Source organism: Ambystoma mexicanum, chromosome 7q, assembly GCF_040938575.1.
Source record: "Ambystoma mexicanum isolate Mex_15411 chromosome 7q, UKY_AmexF1_1, whole genome shotgun sequence".
Taxonomy (NCBI): Eukaryota; Metazoa; Chordata; class Amphibia; order Caudata; family Ambystomatidae; genus Ambystoma; species Ambystoma mexicanum.
This window is the reverse complement of record NC_090941.1, coordinates 18,563,660-18,587,266: the sequence shown is the minus strand read 5'-3', so window position 1 is coordinate 18,587,266 and position 23,607 is coordinate 18,563,660. Positions and strand designations below refer to the sequence as shown.

Genomic DNA, 23,607 nt, shown 5'->3' with positions numbered 1-23,607 from the left:
GGAATTCTCATTAAAATTGAAAATAAATTAAAGGTATGACATAATGACTGGTAATGAGTGATTTTTTTATGTCAACCCATTATTTGTAAAATCAACGCAGGAAAACGAATATAGAGCTTTTGTTCCTTTTCAGTAGAGGATTTAACATACTGTGGGCTGGTTTTAAGTCACCCTAAGTAAGTGTGTGGTGAAGGATTTTATAGTTAATAAAAAATGAGGCCTAGAATAAATAAAATGAGAAAGGCTGTGTTGGCAGAGCAAAAGGAGTGGTATGTATACACTCTTTACATTATTGGAAAATACTGCCTTTTGCTTGCTGTCACAAATGTTGGAAAATAACTTTTGAACTACCTTTATTTTCAAAACCAGATATCTCCTTTCTTTCAGCCATGCGCAACCCACAGAAAGTATATGGGAAATGTATTTTCTATCCAATTCCCATCTTCAATATGTGTTTTGAGTACACAGATTATTATTGGTAAAACATATTTCTGTTGTGTATGAATTCCTGAGCCCAAAATATCAAACAAAGGATATTATATATTTTGAGTGCAGAGCGAAATAGTAAGAAATGACAGTGCCCAGTTTAGTATTAAGCACAGAAAACTGCAATATTCAAAGTGACTGTCTTCATTTAGAGTGAAAAGAAAAGCTGAAGCCTCTGGGTTTCATTTCTGGTTTCCAAGAATATTGGAAGGGGGAAGCATGGAAACTGCTGAGAACAAAACTTTAAATACTTTTCATGTTTACCTTTCCTGGCCTCACACAGTTTGAATGCATAGGAAGGGCACACATAATGTGTTCTTTCAGTCCTGTTTGGCTCCCAAGATTGTAGCAACATACCATACTCCAGATACAATGTAATGGTCCAAAGCTCACTGAAACCATTTTATCTTCCTTCAAAGCCAGAGGAACTTGGGGTTGGTCACCCAGAGTTATCTGGGGGAACCCAGACGTGTACTCCCTGCTCACTGTGCTCAGAGAGGCACAACTCCACCTCACTGATGAGGCCCAACAAGGCTGAAACACGTGTATGGGGTTGCTGTTGGTACTCTTGTTCAGAAGGGAATTGCCATAGCATTTCGGTGCTGGACTGCCACCTTGGGCAGGACAAAGACTGATATTCAAATGGATATTTCCCATTTGTGAAAGGTACAGCGAGCAAAAAGCGTGTGCTGAAAACTCTCATCTCAAAGTGGGAAAAAAACACAGAGCAGGTTATCATGCCATGTTCTTTCTGGAGAGGAGCGCCTGCTACCTTTTTTGAAATATTCAAAGCCAGAGGCTTGTAAAAGATGCATTAGCCATGAAAGGTCGAGTAAGAGGTGATTGACGTTCAGATTCCCGGCACACATACCTCTGCCTTGAATTATTCAAGGTGAAAGGTTGTGAAGAATGTGCACACCAACCAAATTTTGCTTTGGTTAGTGCAAACATTTAAAATGACTATTTAGATGAAGTATCATCTCTGCCCTCGGGTGGAGAACAGCTTCAATTGCACACTAAAGAAAAAATGTATTTAACCTGAGGAAAAATTACCCACAATGTGCAGTAACAAAATTGAGCAGTGCATATGATTGACAGCAAATGTGGAAAGTTTGTTGATAAGAGTAACCTCTATCACAGGATGTTATAAGAAATATATGTCGCCACATTTCAAATTGTCCAAAACTGTTGAAATATGTAACATCATCAGATTTAATTGTACAATATTGATTAATGTCTCCAAATGGTTGGCTGGAATTGCAACATTGAAAATATACGTTTTTATCAAAGTAGCACATACTGGTCAGAAATTATGTTTAAAAAATGAAAGTACCATGTTTTTATAAAAAATAACAATTTCCTCCCACCTTTTTTAGCCATTTGGATAACGAAACCACATCCCTGTGCCATGGCATGGGTGTGTTGAGAAGGATATATAATAGCATACACATAGGACAGAGGGAGGAGTATGGAATATTGGGCAAGGAAGATGCTGAAGGGGAACAAACTTGTGATTGGAGAGCAGAATGACTAACTCTACTCAGACAGCAGATCTGTGTATTGTGAGAAAAAGGACAGAATAGCCCATAGAAGGAAGATCAGTCAGTGCTTGTAGATGGATTTCCAAGTAAGCCACCTGAATTGAGGGTTTGCTGTAGGACTGATGTCTGGCTGTATGGTTCCATGCTGGTTTTCCCAAAATGAGAAGTTACATCTGGAAAGGTCAATCTACCCCAATCCTCAAATTGTTAAATTTAATTAGGGTAAAGTCTGGGAAGATAAAAGGACAGGGAATGCATTGGGGTGCTATTTGAAAACAGAGATACAGTAGCTAATTTCTAAGTGTACTGTGCTCTTTATATCAAATACAAAGTGAGAGGTTGTTTCTTTAAGGCCCAGTCCACTATGCAGTGAGAAATGCAATCTAAATCTGAAAGCATTTTTGCTGTCACTTTAAAGTGGGATTGCCTTTGTAAAGTGAACCATATTTTAAGAATACTGTCACGGTTCAACCGTGGAAAGTATGGAATAAATGGCGGCTTCATTAGGCCACCGCGGAATCAGCAGCAGCATACTAGTGTTCAATGTGCCTTTTGTTTACATAGGCCGACACGCCCCCTTACCAGACGCGCTGCAACTCTTTCGAACTGCCCGTGTCGGACCGCCCGGTGCTCTCTCCGTGTGGTTTTTTCTCCGTTTCCTACGCTCTCAGCCCTCTTACCTTACCGTACTTCTTCCTTGCCTATGTTTGCCTTCCCCCGTGACGGCCAAGACGATTTACTCTAATTCCTTTTTTTTTTCTACGGTCGCGTCCTTCCGCGTACCGTGTTTTGCCTTCCTTCTCTCTTTCCCCTCTCGCTGATTGCCTGCCTCGCACGTCAGCGCTTCCTTCCTCCTTAGTTCCGTGCTTTCAGGGGTTTATTTTCCCTTCTGTTCTTCGTTTCTTTACTTCCTCCACTCTTGCATCTTGCCGGCTTCGCCTTTTGGTACAGTCTTTCTTTCTCTCTTACTTTCCTATCGTCCCCCTTTTCTGTTAGCCTTCACTCTCCAGCTCCCCATATCTTACCTGCATAGGTGGCTGTCCTACCTTCAGAACCAATTGGACTCCGAGCTCTCAGGATTGTGCCTCTTCCAGGAGTCACAGTTAGTACGCCATTACGTCGTAGCTGGCCTGGGTCCACTGCATACTCAGGTTAAGGATTTGGACCTTTCTTCCGAAGCAAGATCTACATCTGCATGTTGATTCCGCTCAGGGTTTTTTGCGCCTTACCAGGCTTTTTCCCTGAATTTGGGGGCGAGCTCCCTTGGGTCCGCCTGACGATTCTCAAATCATTGTCAAGGTGGCCTCGGTCGGAGAGCGTCCTTTTCTCTACGAACGAAGGAAGGGGAAGAAGGCGGAAAAAGGTGAAGAAGTACGCAGAAAGGAAAGAAGAAGAGACAGAGAACCTAACCTAACCCTTACACCGGAGGTCACAGGTGAGGAGACACAGGGGGAGGCTTCTGCAGATTCTGACAGCTTGCAGCGCCCTTTAAAACCTATGGCGTCCCTTGAACAATTCCAAGAGATGGTCAACGCCATCCAAGGTCTTCAGGCAGAAATCCAGAATCTACGCGCCGAGAATCAAACCCTAAAACAACAGATAACCGTCAGGGAAGAGACTCGTGGCGATCTGCCCCCCCTCGTGTTCTCATTTGGGAAGTATGAAGGAGATCCCAAGACATTGAAGGAGTTCTTGGATGCTTGCACAGTGTATTTTACCTTTCGCCCCAAGGCTTATGAATCCGACCGATCCAAGGTGGGGTTCATAATCACTAACTTGACTGGAAATGCCCTGGCTTGGGCTACTCCTCTAATCACTCAAGAAGATCCAGCCATTAATGACTATTCCCAATTCACTCAACTTTTAAGATCCAGGTTCAGGCGAGCAGAAGTCCAATACTCTGCCTATGAGGCACTACTTGATAACAGACAGGGGTCACAGGATGTCCAAACTTATGCCTCCTCATTCAGTAGATTGGCCACTGAAGCAGCCTGGCCAGATTCGGCTCAACAGACCTTATTTCGCCATGGTTTACATGAAGAATTGAAGGATAAACTTGCAAGAATGGCCCGACCTGATTCCTTCAGAGACCTGGTTACGCTTACCCTTCAGTTAGAATACCGCCTGCAGGAGAGAAGACAGGAAAGACGAAGGACCAAGATTCAGTTTCCCTCCAGAACGACACCTATGAGCCCTCCTGGGAAGACTCAACCGGAAGAACCCATGCAAATTGGGGCCGCAGGAGGTCCTTTAACTCCGGATGAACGACAACGCCGCAAGAATCTGGGGCTCTGCATGTACTGCGGATCCTCTAAACACCTGCTTCGAAATATTCCCGAAGTTCCGCCCAGACGGTCGGTAAACGGATCTCCCCAGTCCTGAGCAGGGAAAGGATTCGGGCTGGAAGGACTAGTCCCTGCCGAGATAGCCAAGAGAATGTACCCACCGACGACCATCGCCTAATGGTTTTTTCGATCACTTTGATCTTCGGAGCCGACCCTCCGATTGAGACACTCGCTATGCTAGACTGCGGAGCCGCCGGTAACTTCATGGACACTCATTGGGCCTTGGAACACCGAATTCCTCTGCTGTTCAAAGAAAACCCCATCCCTGTTGAAGGGGTTGATGGCAACCCGCTATCCTCTGGACCCGTCTCCCAAGAGACCGGTATTGGTCAGATGTCTCTTTTGCAACATCAAGAACAACTCTCTTTCGACATCATCAGGGCAGCTCATTTTCCCGTGATATTGGGAATCCCGTGGTTACGTCGCCACAATCCCCTGATTGATTGGTCAGCCAATACCATCCAATTCGCTTCCACTTATTGTACGCAGCATTGTCTCCCCTTGGCTCACCCAGCTTTTGCAACTAGCCTCTCAATACCCGTATCAACCGCAGTGGTGCAGTCGATTCCCCCTTATTACCATCAGTTTATAGACATTTTTGAAGACAGATTACCTCGTTCCTTGCCTCCTCACCGGTCACAAGACTGCAATATTGATCTGAGACCGGGAGCTTCAGTACCGTTTGGCCGTATGTATCCAATGTCTCTCCCAGAAAGAAGAGCGCTCAGGGAGTATCTCGATGCCAATCTGCAGAATGGTCTTATTCAAGAATCTCACTCCTCAGCGGGGGCGTCCATGTTTTTTATACCCAAGAATGGAACCACTGAGTTGAGGCCTTGTATTGACTACCGTGGTCTCAATAGCATGACCATCCGAGACCGCTATCCCATGCCCTTAATAAAGGAGGTGTTGGAGGCGGTTAAGGGAGCCAGGATCTTTACTAAACTTGATCTACGCGGGGCATATCATCTGCTGAGAATCCGAGAGGGCGATGAATGGAAGACGGCCTTCCGCACTCCACTAGGGCATTTCGAGTATAGAGTGATGCCTTTTGGGTTGGTTAATGCCCCAGCAATATTTCAACGTTTTGTTGACAAGATATTCTCAGACTTGCTGTATTCTTCAGTAGTGGTATACTTGGATGATATTTTGATCTTCTCCTCCACTCCGGCTGAACACAGAAGACATGTCACGGAAGCATTACAAAGATTAAGGGACCATCAGTTGTTGGTGAAACCCGAGAAGTGTGTCTTCGAAGTATCTTCTATCTCTTATTTGGGCTTTATCCTCTCCCGAGAAGGGGTACAGATGGACCCAGGAAAGGTTAAGGCAGTGCTGCAATGGCCTGTTCCAAAGACCGTGAAGGACATCCAACGGTTTTTAGGTCTCGCTAACTTTTATAGAAGGTTTATTCCCAACTTCTCCGACAAAGTCCTACCCATTACTCTGTTGCTAAAGAAGGGAAGAAGGTTTGAATGGGGTCAGGCGGCTGATCAAGCCTTTCAACAGCTCAAGGCATTTTTTACCACAGCTCCAATTTTGACCCAACCTAATCAATCCTTACCATTTATTGTTGAGACTGATGCCTCCGGAGGAGCAATAGGAGCTGCACTGTTACAAGAAGGAGAGGATGGCGAGGAGCATCCAGTGGCGTACTATTCCCGAACTCTCACTCCTAGTGAAGTAAATTATTCTGTGTTAGAGAAAGAGCTTTTGGCCATTCGTCAAGCTTGTATTGAATGGAGACACCTACTTCAAGGATCCACTCATCCCTTTCAAGTACGCACGGATCATCGTAATTTACGAGTGCTGCAACAAATGGAGTGTCGCAATTCTAGACATGCTCGTTGGGCTTATTTTTTTTCGCAATATGATTTTGAAATCACCTACCTGCCTGGGAAAGAGAACGTATTGGCTGACGCATTATCCCGAAGTCTTGAAGTAGAAGATAAGGCTAGGGGTCAGCCGAAGGTAGACCATATCTTATCAGGAAAAAGATTCATTGGAGTTGTTAATTCCTTTTTGCAGGAAGTGGAACAAGCCACTAAGGTAACGACTGATCCAATTTTACGACGAACTGACCTGGAAAGGAGAGGACCGTTCTACTTTTTACAAGGTAGGCTGTACCTACCCGCAAGGGACCTGCAGATACAAGCAATGTCTTGGTGTCACGATCTACCATCTGCGGGACACAAGGGCCGTACCGCTACCTTAGACCTTTTGTCTATACAATTCTGGTGGCCAAACATGCATCAGGATGTTAAGGAATACGTGGCTAGTTGCCCAGTATGTGCTTCCAATAAATATTCAGCATCCAAGCCTTTAGGCCTACTTCAACAAGAACCGTTACCATCCCAGCCCTGGGAACTTATCTCGACTGACTTTATAGTCGATTTACCGCCATCTTCTGGCTATACCACGATTATGGTCACAGTGGACTCTTTGAGTAAGTTGGCACACTTTTCCCCGCTCTCAAGCCTTCCTTCAGCTCCTGAAGCAGCGGCTGTCTTCTTGAAGGATGTTGTCAGACTACATGGTTTACCCAAGAGTATCATTTCTGACAGGGGGACTCAATTTACCTCAAGGTTTTGGTCTGCAATGTGTAAATCATTGGGCATTAAGCGCGCCCTCTCCTCGGGCTACCACCCCCAGAGCAACGGCCTTACAGAACGACTTAATGCCACCTTAGAACAGTATCTCCGCTGCTTTTGTAGCCAAGAACAAGAGAGATGGGCGTCATTCCTCTCTATGGCTGAGTTTGCATATAATAACTCAAGACATTCCGCTATTGGGGTTAGTCCATTTCTGTTCACCTATGGGTATCATCCCAGACACATTCCTTTCTTTGGATTGCCTACCACCATCGTACCTTCTGTAGATACACACTTGGAAGACCTACGATGCATACAGAGAGACGCCAAGCTACAACTTGAAGCCAGCAGATCTCAATACAAGAAACAGGCAGATCGCAAAAGAGGTTACCTAACCCCGGCTGGACTCCAGGTACCAAGGTGTGGTTGTCCACTAAGTTTCTTCCTAGGTGGACTCATGCTGGGAAATTACCTGCCCGGTACATAGGTCCGTATCTCATTGAATCCCAAATCAACCCTGTGGCTTTTCGTTTAAAGTTACCTCCTAGTCTCAAGAGGATACATCTGGTATTTCACACCTCGTTATTAAAAGCCTTCAAGCCAGACACTTACGGCCGCGAGAAGGTACGACCTCTAACCTTCAAGAACCCGCCTCCAGATGAATACGAGGTGGAAAGACTTGTAGACTCCCGATACAAGCATGGAACCCTCCAATATTTAGTGCATTGGAAAGGTTACCCTGTGGAGGAACGCACGTGGGAACCCAGAAGGCATATTCACGCCCCCAGGTTACTCAGGCGCTTTCATCACCTCCACTCGGGTAAACCCGGTGGTAGTTTGCTGAAGAGGGGGCATGCTGTCACGGTTCAACCGTGGAAAGTATGGAATAAATGGCGGCTTCATTAGGCCACCGCGGAATCAGCAGCAGCATACTAGTGTTCAATGTGCCTTTTGTTTACATAGGCCGACACGCCCCCTTACCAGACGCGCTGCAACTCTTTCGAACTGCCCGCGTCGGACCGCCCGGTGCTCTCTCCGTGTGGTTTTTTCTCCATTTCCTACGCTCTCAGCCCTCTTACCTTACCGTATTTCTTCCTTGCCTATGTTTGCCTTCCCCCGTGACGGCCAAGACGATTTACTCTAATTCCTTTTTTTTTCTACGGTCGCGTCCTTCCGCGTACCGTGTTTTGCCTTCCTTCTCTCTTTCCCCTCTCGCTGATTGCCTGCCTCGCACGTCAGTGCTTCCTTCCTCCTTAGTTCCGTGCTTTCAGGGGTTTATTTTCCCTTCTGTTCTTCGTTTCTTTACTTCCTCCACTCTTGCATCTTGCCGGCTTCGCCTTTTGGTACAGTCTTTCTTTCTCTCTAACTTTCCTATCGTCCCCCTTTTCTGTTAGCCTTCACTCTCCAGCTCCCCATATCTTACCTGCATAGGTGGCTGTCCTACCTTCAGAACCAATTGGACTCCGAGCTCTCAGGATTGTGCCTCTTCCAGGAGTCACAGTTAGTACGCCATTACGCCGTAGCTGACCTGGGTCCACTGCATACTCAGGTTAAGGATTTGGACCTTTCTTCCGAAGCAAGATCTACATCTGCATGTTGATTCCGCTCAGGGTTTTTTGCGCCTTACCAGGCTTTTTCCCTGAATTTGGGGGCGATCTCCCTTGGGTCCGCCTGACGATTCTCAAATCATTGTCAAGGTGGCCTCGGGTGGAGAGCGTCCTTTTCTCTACAAACGAAGGAAGGGGAAGAAGGCGGAAAAAGGTGAAGAAGTACGCAGAAAGGAAAGAAGAAGAGACAGAGAACCTAACCTAACCCTTACACCGGAGGTCACAGGTGAGGAGACACAGGGGGAGGCTTCTGCAGATTCTGACAAATACAGTTAATTGTAGAGTCTAGAAAGTGGTGAGAGCACTAGGAACTGGTGGTTACTGCGCCCTACTGTTTATGAAATACAGGGTTTATTGTACCTGCGGCCGGTTGTAGGAACCAAAAGTCCAGTGCTCTGGTGCCCCAAGTCTAAATTAGCTAGGTACGTGTTGGGTTCCTACATGGATGGCACCAGTACAGATCCTTGTAAGCTCTTGCTAAGTTAACTGTAGGTCATGATGGGTATAGTCTACGTGTTTAGTTGTGATATCATAGTGGGTTTTTATTTTTCACCAATTGTGTTGACACGACCATCTGAAAGTCTTTATCAAGGCTAGAAAATTGAGGTGTCTCATGCGTGGTGATTCTCAGAGAGCGAGTGGCCCTGGGTCAGTATTATCACCTGCTTTGTGCATCTGAATAACACAGGGCTTGTCAACACTCGGATAGTCTGCAGGTAGATCAGTATGGTCCTGGAGTAAAATATTGTCGAGCACCATGTTATTCAGATGCCCCAAGCATGTGATAATACTGACTGAGGGCCACTCGCCCTCTGAGAATCACCACGCATGAGACACCTACATTTTCTAACCTTGACAAAGACCTTCAGATGGTAGAAACACGTGTCGGCACCCTTGGTGAAAAATAAATCCCCACTATGATATCACAACTAAACGCATGGACTATAGCACAGCGAGTAGATGGCTGCTTTGACATCTCTCAGAGCCTGCTAATGCAGGTGCGAATCCCGGCAGGGCCAAACTCAGCCTTTCATCCTTCCGAGGTTGATAAATGAGTACCACAAACCGTGGGTAATAATAAGCAGCGCTCAGATACCTGCGGGTTTGTAGCGCTAAATAAATGCAAAATTATTATTATTATTATTCTTATTATTATTATTACTATTATTATACCTAGCATGACCTACAGTTAACTTAGCAAGCACTTACAAGGATCTGTCCCTGCGCCATCCATGTAGGAACCCAACACGTACCTAGCTAGTTAATGGTAGAAGCTGGTGATGAGGAATTTAGATCATATTATAATTGTGACCCACTGTTGCCTAAGAGACATCATGCAGTTAATGCCACCAGGGGAGATCATAGGGGATGTTTTTTATTAATTAAAAACTGTGTGAAGTTCAAATCCTCTGCATAGCCATGTCTTTCAACGCATAGGGAGAGTCAGGTGTAATGTGGGAGAGAAGGGGGGGTTCAAATAAATGTCTGTTGCTGGGGAATTGTGCATCTCCAGCCCAGAAATATAAAGAGACTGGAAGCATTATATGCAGACCCCTTTGAAACTGGGCATGCATCTAGATTGAAAGGGATATACATTCATGTTCAAAGAAAGCACACACATATAAAGAACAATGATGGCTACTTTAGAAACCCTTGGGTTTTCACCCTAAGTGAAAAGGGTTATCCAGATGTGGACTAAAGAGGCAACTGTGCTTCAGCCATGCTGGAGGAACAAACACACGTCAGAGGTTGCTGTTCATACTCTTGCTCAGTGGAGATTCCCCTGGACTTTTGGGCACAACTTTCGAAATAGATGAAATTGGACTGACATACACATGGATATCATTATCTGCCATTGTAAAAAGAGCTAAAACCTGATTGATATTCAACTACTTTAGTTCTTTTGCATTTGCTTTGTCATACATTCACTTTTCATATATTTACTTCTTTCTTCATTCACTTCTTCTAACATTCACTTCATCATTACAGGAGGTTACCCCCTCTAACTCTTCTTCTTATCATCCCACTCATATTCGTCTACTTCCCCCCTTGACCCCAACCATAACCGTACAGCTAACTTTATCATATCCATTACCACCTTGATATTGTGAAGATCAAGACTAAGTAAAGGGGAGAAGAAGTAAATGTCTGAAAAAATGAATGCAGAAGAATTACACGGAGAAGACGTTTTTTAGATAAAGTATTAGGGGGAATACCCCGGAATCGACTACAACTCATAGAACAAGCTATTTTATTTGTACTCTTCTTCATTCTCAGTAGTGAGTTTCTAATGTTGTTGGCTAACATATATATCTATAAATATAATTGAAAACAATTTGGTTAAAGGGACATCAACCAAAGCTTTTTCACTGAACTCTGGTTTTTATAATGATTTGCATATACCTACACTGGCCAAGTAAACACTTGGCACAAGGCAAGGCCTATGGCCATGCTGCCGGCACCTCCAAGGCACCCAGCCACCATGCCCACTGAACACTATGCCAGCCAGCCATGCCGCAGGCTGTACCCAGAACCCCAATGTGGCTATATGGCACGGACTGCAGCCATGCCCACTGGTCAGTTTTCCTGGGGCATAACCTCTGGTGTGGGGTGTAAATTCAGCCCCAGAATTACATGAACTGAAACACCAAGCAAGGCCTCCACTCTAACCTTGATACAGCACTGAGGCCTAGCGAATGTGAAATGTGGGCCTCACCGAACATTACCAAAATGGAAAGGTACACAGGTGAAGGAAATCGTGCCTTAAAACATTAATACAGCAGAGTGTGCCCTATGGATTCTAAAAACATGAGCTTCTGCAAATGCTGACTTCATGTATACGGGGAAAAGGCACATTATAACTGAGAAAGACAAACAGCAGCATTATACATGAAACACCCATGCATGAAAATGCTGTGTATTTGGGAAATAAACAGAAGGAACTGTGACTTACATCTGAAAGTGAAGCCACGGGACATATTTTGTTTGAAATAAATAAAACACTTACTTTCCAACATACAAACAGACATTACTGAAATGGAAAGGCCTACTTTGTTTTAAAGTGGACACCGTCTTCACATGTTAAACAGAAATCCATGTGGGGATAATTCAGAATGAACACTCATGTCCTTTCAACTGTCAGATTAAAGAAATATACTTACACATGGACTGAAGGCCAAGGTGCAATGTATTGAAATAAAATGCTTTACTTGTAAAATACCTCCTCTTGATTTAAAATATCATGGCCTTTAGACTGCACACGTGGCTTTCTTTAGCAGCATCCCCCACTGATCTGCTGGATTGTGTAACTGGACCTCTGACCCCAGAGACCCATGGTCTGTTTCAGCAAAATGCAAGAAAAAACTTTTTGAGATCAAATTCATGAAGGGGTCAGATAAGGAAATACAGGCCTGACCTCTCAGACTGTGTTACAGTCCCATAAACTGTGCCTTAGCTTGAAACACAGACCTTCTAATGCACTCAGTTGTAGGGCTGAAACAACATTGAGCCAAGCAGATCCCCATCTCATGTGACTTTTGAGAAATAAACTTACTGAGCTTGCTGGATGCAAAACCAAGGATTTTGATATGAATGCATTACTAATGATTAACATATACCATGGTAAAGTTTGCAACAAGCCCATCAGTTCTAAGTAAATATCAACTCCATGGAAGGTGTGACATGTGAGTTATAGATTTAAATGTGTTTCCAATTTTCCTATAAATGATAGAAATCTGAAAGTTGGAGAGATGATAGAATGTGAAATTAATGGTTGGATTATACAGTTTCACAGTCCCCACTATGTTAGTTTTTGGTACAAAGTGCAAAACATTATAATGCGCTCTGGGAAGGTTGTGCCAGGGGCAAATTTGTTTCTCTAGGCCTGGGAAAAACAGCTGAATCAGAATATATATATATTATTGTGTTTAGTTTTAAGTTACAAAAAGGTGTCATGTTGTGACTTTTTGGAGTTGCTAAAGTGTTAGTTTAAAATGGTCATTTTAGACAATCCTCTTTCTGCTCCCCTCATTACCTATAATCTAGATCTCATAAACCCCTTGACCTCTCGGCTGGTAGAGGCCGCACTTCTGGAGGGAGGGGAAAATTAATGTCAAATCCGAGATGTGGAAAAATGGGTTGGCATTGCAAAATTATTCATAACATGAATGGTGTCATAGGTGCTATGTATGGTCAATAGCCTATTACACTTGACACTTGGACACTTGCTGGAGTTTGCCGGAGTCTTTTTGCTGGAGATTTTGCACTTGGAAGACTGGGAGTACCATCTGAGGGAGATAGCCTAAAACCTGACTGTGCCCTGCTGTGAGTAGCTGAGTTATTCTTGCCTGGGGTGTGAGCGGACTCCTCCTACCTGTTTCCAAAAGAGGGTTCTATTATCTGGCTGGCCTCCTGAGTTAATAACAGAGATCACACATGTAAGTAAACATATCCCAATTATATTAAAGGTGTGGGGAAACTACCTGCCTTAATCTTTTCCCTTAACTGTGGGCGTGGGGGGGTGCAAAACCATGTAAATCCTTAGCTGATGCGATTAAAAATAATTAATTAATCCCCGCAGAGAAGATCAAGGGAGGATTCTTGTTAAAATTCAAAATTAACAAATCTCATTCCCAGTGTATTTTAACCACTATAGCCTATAAAGTAATTGGGTAACCATATATTCCTGTAAAGCCAGATTTCTTGAAAGAAGAGGGGGGTCCATAGTCCCAAAACCATTTGCCATAACCCTGCCTTTCATTTGAATGTGCCATTGTCCCGAAATGAAAATCCCTATCCATTCCAAAATCCCCAAACCCTGCCTGAATATGCTGCATCCCAAAACAGATTTCCCCATTGAAACCATTTCCCATAACCCTGTCTTTCATTTGTGTTTGCCATTGTCTCAAAATGAAAACCCTGATCCATTCCTTGGACCTCAACCCTGCCTTTCAAAATGAAAAAAGGAAATTCCCAATATATTCCTGCTCCCTAAACGTTGCTTTTAAACTAAGACGTGTCACATATAATTGATGCTTGGGTTGTGTGCTGGGAGAAAAGAGTATTTTACCAAATAAATTAAAGCAAGCATGATTCATTGCATTTTGGGCATCTAGCATTCAAGGCCCTCAGTGGCAACAGGCTGAAGCTCAGGCTGGTTAGCAGAAGACACATCTGGGAGATTTCCATTATAATCATACGAAGCTCAATATTTAACGAGTTCTTGATATGGTAAATTTGTTATCAAGGATGACTCATTTTCAATAGTTAGCCTAGCATTCAGCCTTTCGCACGAGAAGCCTCTATACCTAATCCAATTGATATTCCGTATTAAATGGATGGGCAGTCACAATAAGCACTTACCCAAGCTGAGCTAGCTTTCACTTAACATACAAAATCCAATGAACCTGAGGTACATGATCAGCATTCGAAATATCATTTACGATGCACCTGGAAACGAAGCACAGGGATTCATCCTCAAAAGGATGCAGGAACCAAGAGAACCATTAAAGATCCAATAATCCCTGTTATTAAAGGGTCCATCCCTGCCAATGTCCATCTGTCAGTTTCCCATCACAGAGCAAAGGCTACTCCCAGCCACTAACATATATTTTGTGTTGAATTGTTCTCCTGTTTAGTCGCGTCCACCGTGTGCGAGATTCAATTTTTCGTTCCCCACAGAAACCCCCTTGTGAGAGGCCCCCCCTAACTTTAATAGGACCAATCAATAGCTGAGCATTCTGGAATGCTCCATTACAGCTACAAAAGGAAATAAAAATGACTGGGGACGTACACGTGAGTTTTAAGAGGGTCTGCATGCTCCCTGTGGGCCCTCCCGCCGCACTTTTTATGATTTCTGAAACATGCATTTAAGGTTAGTGATTAAGTATCATTGTTTTAATTATTGTTTTATAATGGAATCTCTTTCTCAAAATGTTACCAGGTGAGTATGAACAGAACACTGTATGCTCAAATCGCCTCAGAATAGCAAATCATTTGCAGCAATATCCACTCAAACAGACTTAAAGGCTAATTTACACAGCAAAGACCTGACCATATTGGGTGATTGCACCGGGATCCTCCCGTTGCAGGAGCGAGAGGCAGAGCGGGTCGGGGCAACCGGGTTGAGCGGTCAGACCCCACACCCGCGGGCTCATTTCACATCCAATGCGCCCCTCCTCAAGCCAATCATGCAGTGAAATAGTATTGGCAGGTGCCCCATGAGGAAACCTTTGACCCCACGGGCATCAACATCTGCCCCCACCACTGAATCTCCCTCCCCAACCCCCGACACCAAAAGCATGTTAAGTCTGCCAACCTTATCTGGATTGGGACAGTTCTGACCAGTTGGTTATTTTTGGACGGTGTGGATTAAATAAAGAAGCAATGTGTTACCCCCCTCGCCAATACCCAACTATGCCAGTTTCCAGTGAGGTCAGCCACGTGCCCATAAATGCATGCATACGCCACGTTGTAAAGCAGAAGATATGCAAATTCTTTTCATTTCTTATACAGCTTCTGAGACTGGGGCGCCACATGCAGTGTGAAGTGAGAGACAGAAAGAGCACTCACTTGGGAACCCAGTAGCGAAATATAATTACATTTAATTCCATTTCATGCCGAACGTGTGCGACATGTCCGTGGTGCCGAAGTAAATCAATTTAGCCGGCCTAGACCATTGCGTCACGGACGAGGCTTGAGAACACAGCGAAGCCGCCTTTCACCTCTGAAGGGTTTGGTTTAGAAATGACGGATTATGGATACATGTAATTAATCTTGCAATTACGAATTGCCTCTTAAGGGGGCCAGATTGATCAACTAGTAACTCTTACATAGTTGAGAACTGTTCAGCATACACGATGTCATTGTGTCAAGCATGCAGAGTGTCACCAGCTCAAACTTTAATTAGTGTAATGCCACAGCCATTTGATTGAACAATTTCGCGTTGCTTCACAAAAGGCAAGAAATTACATGCTAGCAAAAAGTGATTTGCGTTAGAAATGTCAGTCCCAAAGAACACAGTTTGTGAATCATATATTTTGGTCTTGTGACTTTCAATTGTTCATCAAAGGGGGGAGGGGGGAACTCGAGGTGACAGCCTTGTATCAAGAACTATGCTTCGGAAAGAACCGCTTTTCAACTGTGCTTTCAAAGGGCGGAGGGTGATTCGGTTATTAAATAGATCCATGCAAGCGATAAAGAGAGGCCTCGGACTTGCAGGGTCTCTGCGACCATCAATGCGAGTGAAAAGCCGCTGTGGTTGAAAGCCGCCTGAACCACCAGATACAATGGGACGCCTGCGCCTTACAACTGGGGTTCACAGCATAATGAGCCGGTGTTTCTTTCACGGAAATAAACTACAACACCCCTCTGTGTTTGCGGCCACATTTTGGCTAGTGACTTGGACTGGCTGGGTAGGTTATAATAGCATTTTTATGAACCGGACATGACATTTCTCATATATTGTTTTTATTGCTGCTACGCGTGGCTTTTGGCCCATGTGCTGTCTCTGGTGATTCCAATCAAACTGCTCAAATTGTATGTGCAATGCATAGGAAGCCGGCACTGGCAAAGCCAAAAGTTTTGGCCTTCGTATAGCCATGTGATAGACATTTGCCAGGCACTGCCATGATGGTACTACCGGGCCATGAAACTGCAACAGGTGGCAAATGGTGTTAGTACCTGGTCATATGAAGTCAGTGCTGGGCAAATGGCTTTCCAATACCTATGCACAGCTTTGTCAATGCTTGTTTTAACTGCACTTCTTTGCAAGTAATAGATCCGAGGACCCAATGTCTTAACTAAATGTGCCGTTAGCCACTAGATTTATAAGCAACGTATGTTATTTCACTGGGAGCTCATTTACATTTGCAATGAGACCATTACATCTTCGAAGGCTGCTTAGAAATAACACTGGCAGGCTCTTCACAGCATAAAGTCTGATGTTAGTGCATTATAAACCTAGATCAAAGAGATCCCAAGCAGGTGTGTTTTGTCTAGCTAGAGATAGGTGGTGGGCGGGCATGGTCATATGGATTGGCATGGCCAGTCACAAGGTGAAGGAATAACTAAACAACGCCCATGTGCTGTGTGTCCCTCCTCACATCCCAACCCCCTCCTATATGTACTACAATACAATAGATTTTGTTGTAGGTGGTGCAAACTAAACTTAAATACTGTTATGTATCTATCGCCAACCTTCCCTGGAGTAAAAAGATTCTATTACAAATATACAAGCCACAGCCGTTTACAGCTAAGAGAATTCCCCAGAACTACCAAGTACATCTACCTGCGATTACCAGCTACCGCTGTAAGGGTTTAGAAACACAACCAATTCCTATTTCGATATGTTACATTTTATTATTAAAAAGCATCTTAACTTTTATGCCGTACACAAATCCTACGCAAATTGACGATGCAACGGTATAAATGGACTTTGTCACGTGTAGTCAAGGTCTTGCAGGTAACTTTGTTGCTGTGTGAATGACAAACCTTGTATTATATTAGTTCAAAGTAAAGCCTCTTGGCTAGACTAAGAGTCCATGCAAAAATAGGCGAGGACAGCATCCCACACACGCAACCACTCCAAGTTCAGGCCAAGGTTTGTTGAGAAGTCCTGGAACCTTTCTTGGGGTAACACAGGTTCGCATTAACACATGTACAAAGAAGAAGCAACAGAGCCAAACATGCTCATTATCAACAAAGGGTAATGGGCCAAAATGTCGCCCTCACAAAATGGCCGACTTGTTTTTTGAACACCCTCTTTACACCACATATATATGTGGGGGGTACAGGATATTATAGTAATATGGGGAGGATGCGGGGGTCTATGTGGTGTAAAGGGGGTTTAATTAAATGTTTTGTAAAATAAAAAAGTCGGTATTTTCGGCCGTCACAATTGTGTGTGGTTGCAGTGATCACATTGATCCTCAACAAAGTGAGTTCCTAGGATTTAATTAAAGAGTGTGCAAAGGTTATAATGTTTTGCACGCGTCTGCATTTTCAAAATATGGTTTTGCTTACCCTCCCTTAAAACGAGAAATGCAGTCTGGCCATTATTTTCTCTGCTACTCTGTGGCTCGCCTCTCGCCGTGTATGGTCTGGCTTCTCTGTGCCAGAGTCCACGCTTTGATCTTGATCAGTCCAATGCAGGTTAACCTAGCTTTTCTCAGCAACCCCGCATGGTCAGTCCAGTGACAAGAGGTCACATGTGGCTGTTGAGTTGTTAAGAAAACAACCAGAAATTCCTATTGGAGCCATTCGGGCTGGGTAAAGAGGTCGTTGCAGGCGTAACATCCTCCAAGTTAGGGCACTGGGGCCTGTTGAGCAGTTAATGGACTCGGTTCGACTTGCTCTGAACTCACACATTATGCAAGCGATACCCTAATTTAGTGGCAGGCATGAAGCACATGATTCCGGCCCGATTACAGACCCTGACTCTACATGGTCAACTATCAGGGTACAAAGTGAACCAGACAACATCTCAGGTACTACTGTTATCAGCAAACAGCTTGCAGGCGCATCTGTCAGGCTGGGAAATTAAATGTTCAACGGAGAACTTCAGGTGCCTTGGTACATTGCTTCTTCAATTTCAGTGCAATGTGATATAGACTAACTCGGAGAAGCTTTTAGCCGACATAGAGGTGGACATAGTGGGATGGGCCAAATTACGTTGGTCGAGGTGGCAGAGAGTGAATTGTATAAACATGAATGTGTGGCTTTGTTTCTTTAGTTTCCTTCTCTGCATTCAGGAAGCTGCAGAGATGCAACATTGTATCTGCAGAACTTCTGAGTTCACCATGAGTCCTCCGACCTCAGTGAAATTACTTCTCAAAGGTTTCTTGTGTGGTTGTAACTGTATCTAAACACACACTACTTCTGGTGAGTGTATGGAAGTAGTTTCCCTTAACAGGAAAATTATGGTTTCCTGTGAAGGAGCTTTGGGTCTGATTAGAATAAGGGTCTAGGTGTCTATTCCCTCTGGGCTTTCTCTGGCCCTGAGAAGGGCCAAGGCTGGTTTGGGCAACTTCCCTGATGGGATCTTTGGACAAGCCCAGTGGTTGGTAGATTGGGAGGGTCAGTGCCCCTTGGACTCGTCTGCAGTGAGGCTCTGCAATTGTTCCTTGGAAGTGAAGGTGACCAAGATACGGTGACAAGGGGTGCCTCCTCATTTTGCCAACGCTGGCACAACATTCACTGACTCGCGATGGCACCCATCCCCCTTGGCGAACCGGAGAACATGGAAGGGGACATTATCCCAAGTTCTATAACACAGTGACATAATCTGTATAGTTTTCAACATCATCAACAACTCTTTATTTTGGCACTAGCCATACAAGTTTTGCACAAACAAAATTCGTATATAAAAAATAGATAATTATAGCAGAATTTCATAACATATATGCACAAATAAAATAGGTTATAAGCATATTTACAATATCTTTAAAACCATACAAATATTAACTGAAACAAAGGACTGTTATAAATAACCGATTATAATTAATCAGAGCATCCTAAAAAGATAGCGTGATACAAACATTTCATAGGAGTATGAATTTTGAATTTTTTAAATTTTGAAACAACACACAACAAACCAAATCGTATCCTGGCACAGATGGAACAAAGCAATAGGCTCAGAAGGACAGGAGGACCAACTGAGTAAAACAGGACCAAACAGACACAGAGTAATTCAGAGTTGCACGTTTATTTAAAGAGATGAGTTTTGAGACCTGCTCTGAAAGTCCTAAAGGAATTTGCTCATCTCAGATATAGTGGGAGACTGTTCCACAATCTGGGTCCAGTCACCGAGAAACACCGATCTCCACTAGACCTGTACTTCATCCTGGGAATTACCAGGAGGAGATGATCCTCCGACCTAAGTGTACGAGTAGGTTGGTATCGTTTCAGTTTGTTTATTAAATAGACAGGTGCCATGTCATGCAAAAAACGATAAACCAGGCAACCGGTCTTAAATTTAACCCGATCTTCGACTGTCAGACAGTTTAATGATTGGCGGAGACCGCATATATGGGTATTTTTGGACACACCAAACACCAATCTGACTTTTGAGCTTTCTGGAGACGATGGATTTGATTACTCGGTGCTCCGGCCAGAAGTCCGTTGCAGTAATACAAGTTTGAATTAACCAATGCCCCCACCACTACAGCACAATCTACTTTAGGCACATAGGGTAGGGCTTGGCGCAGGAAGTGAATATTATAAAATACGGGCTGCACCTTGGCTGAGACCTGGGCATTACACCCCAAGTCACTCTGCCAAATGCAGACCAGATTTTTTACCTTGGTGGAATATTGAAGGCTATCTCCCAGAAACTGGGGAGGAGGGGGACATATTCCTCCCTCAAGCAAATGCTTAGGCCCAAAAAGTATCACCTCTGTTTTTTTTATGCCACACTTCCTCAAGATAATTCAATATTGTACTTCAATCAGTCAGGCCAGAAATTGTTTTACTCAACCTCAGTCCTTCTTTTGTAGTTCTTGTATTGTATCTGTTAAGCAATGGTCTCAGGTGCTGCCTCCTAAGGCTACTATACAGGGGCAACCTTCCTTTCTTTTTACACTTACACACCCCTAAGCATATCAACATTAATCTTTCCATATCACAGCCTTTTACAATAATGTAGCCACACTGATGTCAACAGATAAGATAACCACACAATCTTTCTCTTGGGAAACCCTTACAACAACTGTTATGCTATGCATCTCTGTAGGATTGCTCTGCATGCAATAGCATTTACTTTACTTTACTTTCGCACTTCTACTGCGCAGACCGATTACCCGTGGGCTTAAGGGCACAACAAGTAACATAACAAGGACATAACAAAACATAGAGAATCCCTATGCTACGCTGTTTTATGGGCCCATCTAACCGTGCTTAGCCAAACAGGAGAGTTTTTAGTTTCTTTATGAATGCATTTGTTGCTTGTGTTTCTTGGATCTCAAGAGGAAGTTTATTCCATGCCAATGGTGCGGCAATACAGAAGGCTCCTGTAAGTGTTTTGTTATTTTTACATTTACGTGTCATTACCCGAACAATCAATTATGGTTAAAGTGTGCCTGGTGTGTCTTTGCAATAAAAAGCCTTTTAGAATAGCATAACAAATATATATATATATATTTTATTTCATTTAATGTGTTTTTAGTTCCATCAAACTATTTTACATACAAAAAATATAGATATATTCAAATTACACACAATAGAAAATTGAAAATGTACACGGTTACATTCGTAGACATACTTAAAAATCCCAGCCATCATCTATTAAATTGGCTATTTAATAACATGTATTAATTAATTAAATAACAAATATATTAAGCAGGCACTTACATTCAACGTTCAGTCAATCTAATTTGCCAGCTCCTAAATCACTCAGTTGTCTTTACAAATGAACCCTCAGGCAGATTGTGCAATCACTTGCAGATGGGCATTCCGCCTGCAGTCAGTTGTGAAGGTAGGTTTTGGTGCCGGTGGGACAAAGGGCACTGATCAATGCTATTTCACTGCTTTGCTTGTGATGGGGGTGGGGCACATTAGGATCTGAAAGGAGCCGCAGTGAGGTGACCGCCTCACCATCAAAACCTCCCCGTAGGTCCGCCAATGCATGCATTTCCACCGAGCCTTGCATCCATAACCAGGGATGTCATTTGGGGGTCACCAGGGGTCGCACCTGCATCTGCTGAGGTCTCTCTTGCTGCCCCTAAAATAAAATAGTATATATATTTTTTTTAATTGTAAGCTCTTGGGCTGTGGCCAAAGCCATGTGGCTTTTTGTTGCTAGAGTGGCTGGCATTCTTTTTCAGGCTTCATAAAAAAAGTGTAATACTTTGCGCAGTGGCCCTAAATAAGAAAGAATAGGAATAACAAATAATTTCTGTCTGTCTGGAATTCTATGCAATAATTGGTAGACTCATTAAATGTTTTTTTCAGGCACACTTCAGGGGGTGAGTCACTGATTTAGTGTGTTCTTAATCAACTCAAATTCACAATGCCAATACAAACGTCCAAAAAACATTTAAAGTAGAATAAGTATCCATTTCGGACTATGTATTTTGCTTTTTGCAAGTTGCAGTTATAGCATGTTTTTTTCTTCCATTGTCTCTGTTACGATCATCACAAGACATTCCATCCCGGTGTCCTTGATCACTTGACAAAATCCTTGTGCCTGCTTTTGTACAGTGTAGAAATGTTTGACCTTAACACATAAAGTGGCCCTTGATTTCGTTCTGCCACAATATGAATGTTTTGTTGTAATGTGTCTATCTTTCCTATTTCCATGGCATGCTGTTCAAGATGTTTGTTTGCATGTGTGAGGTAACAAGTGCCCGAGTACAGGATGCCCTGTGAGTGTTCTGCTTTCCCTGCGCTACTCTAAGTTCTTTAATACACAGTTATGAACAATCCAAATGGTATGTATTTTGACAACCTCTGAAGGCTGAAAAGTAGAAGCCACAGGCTTGACATGTGGCCAACTTTACACCAGACGTGCAGATGAACTAGCCTGCTGTTAAATCTCAGTTACCAGTTTAATGGTATAATTTGCCTTCTGACTTTAAGAACATTCAGACATGTAATTGCTCATTTTTCTATAGCTGGTAACATAGTATAGCCAGCAAGATAGCTCATTGGGTTGACCGCTCGGTGCTGTGATGTGTTTGTGGTCTGCAGGTTGCAGATTCAAATCCTGGTAAGGCCAACTCAGCCTTTCAGCCTTCTGAGTTTGATATTTGAGTACCAACACAGGTTGGGTGATATTGTATGTATATTTGTTCTATATAAAGTGCTTATGTGTAAGTGCTATATAATAACACATCATTATCATTTGATCGTGGGCGTCTGCTTGCATTCAACGTTATTTGGTAATGTGGGCTTAGACACATTGAAATTAATGATACATAAGATTGATCTATTCTTAGATGAGATGTATATCACATTACAGTGATATCGTAACCATATTTTTCGTAGTGTACTTAGAAACAATGCTAATTGATGCCACTTCCTGTTTTGTCAAGGGGTGAAAGGTCATGTTCCATCACTTCCTCTGATGTCACTTTGGGGTGGGGTCAAATGACATCACTTCCTGTGATGTAATCAGCGGTCAATGGTCGTGTGATGTCCCTTCCGGTACCCCAGGCATTTTAGTGTAATGACGTCCCTTTACATAATGTAGAAACAAATAATTACTTTTATAATCATGGCACTATAGAGAGAGGTTCTCAGTTTTTAGTTCACTGGTTAGTAATCATGTTCATCTCCTTGTCCAGAGGCCTACAACCTCCAAGACATTTGGAGAGCCAAAGGCTGCAGAGCGCTGTCCTAGTCACTACTACACATGCATGAACGTTCATGGCTATAACATGTCGAAAGGTGAATATGCGTGCGCACATTTGCAAAAGGCATTCAGTGAAAGCATATGACACGCTGCAAAGAGAAACGAACGGTCGATAAGAAAAGCTTACTGCATGCCTCAGTGGCAAACATGTGAACCTGCTGCGTTCATGTGTGACCTAAACGTGTGAGCACATAACTTCCCCCGGCAGTCTGCTGATGATTATGAGGTCACCTATTAGTTGTAAATAGCAATACCCTTTGATTGTTCCTTAATAGCGTTGTTTCTTGGAATTTAGCGGTGGCATGACAGCTGATAACGCTCCAAGGAGAGATCAAAGTTGTTATTAATTGAATTGATTTATTGTTTTTTTTTAATGACCGGACCCCGAAAGGAAGATTATCCCCGGGTAACGACATTTTAAGTGATCCACCCAGTTATAGCTGAAGACGTAGGATGTATGATGAACGCTCGGGAGTTTGCAGTTGGGGAGGCAGCTTGCTAGCGTAAAACATCGATTAAGTGGCCAGACAACAATCACCCAATGTACACAACTGCAGTTCCAAGGTCACCCACTCGGCAACCACAACCTGCGTATCCAACTGTTGGTAATGAAATACCTTAACACCGGTCTCTTCTACGACATCTCGCCTCAGGTATGTCTATCTGCATTATGGCATCCAGGTGCTGTGT

General features: G+C 43.5%; 1 protein-coding gene across 11 annotated transcripts in view; it reads right to left on the bottom strand.

Annotated features, from left to right (window-relative positions):
* Positions 1-23,607, bottom strand: part of DMD (dystrophin) — a 7,616,828-nt gene that overhangs the window by 1,040,423 nt on the left and 6,552,798 nt on the right. The window lies entirely within an intron of this gene.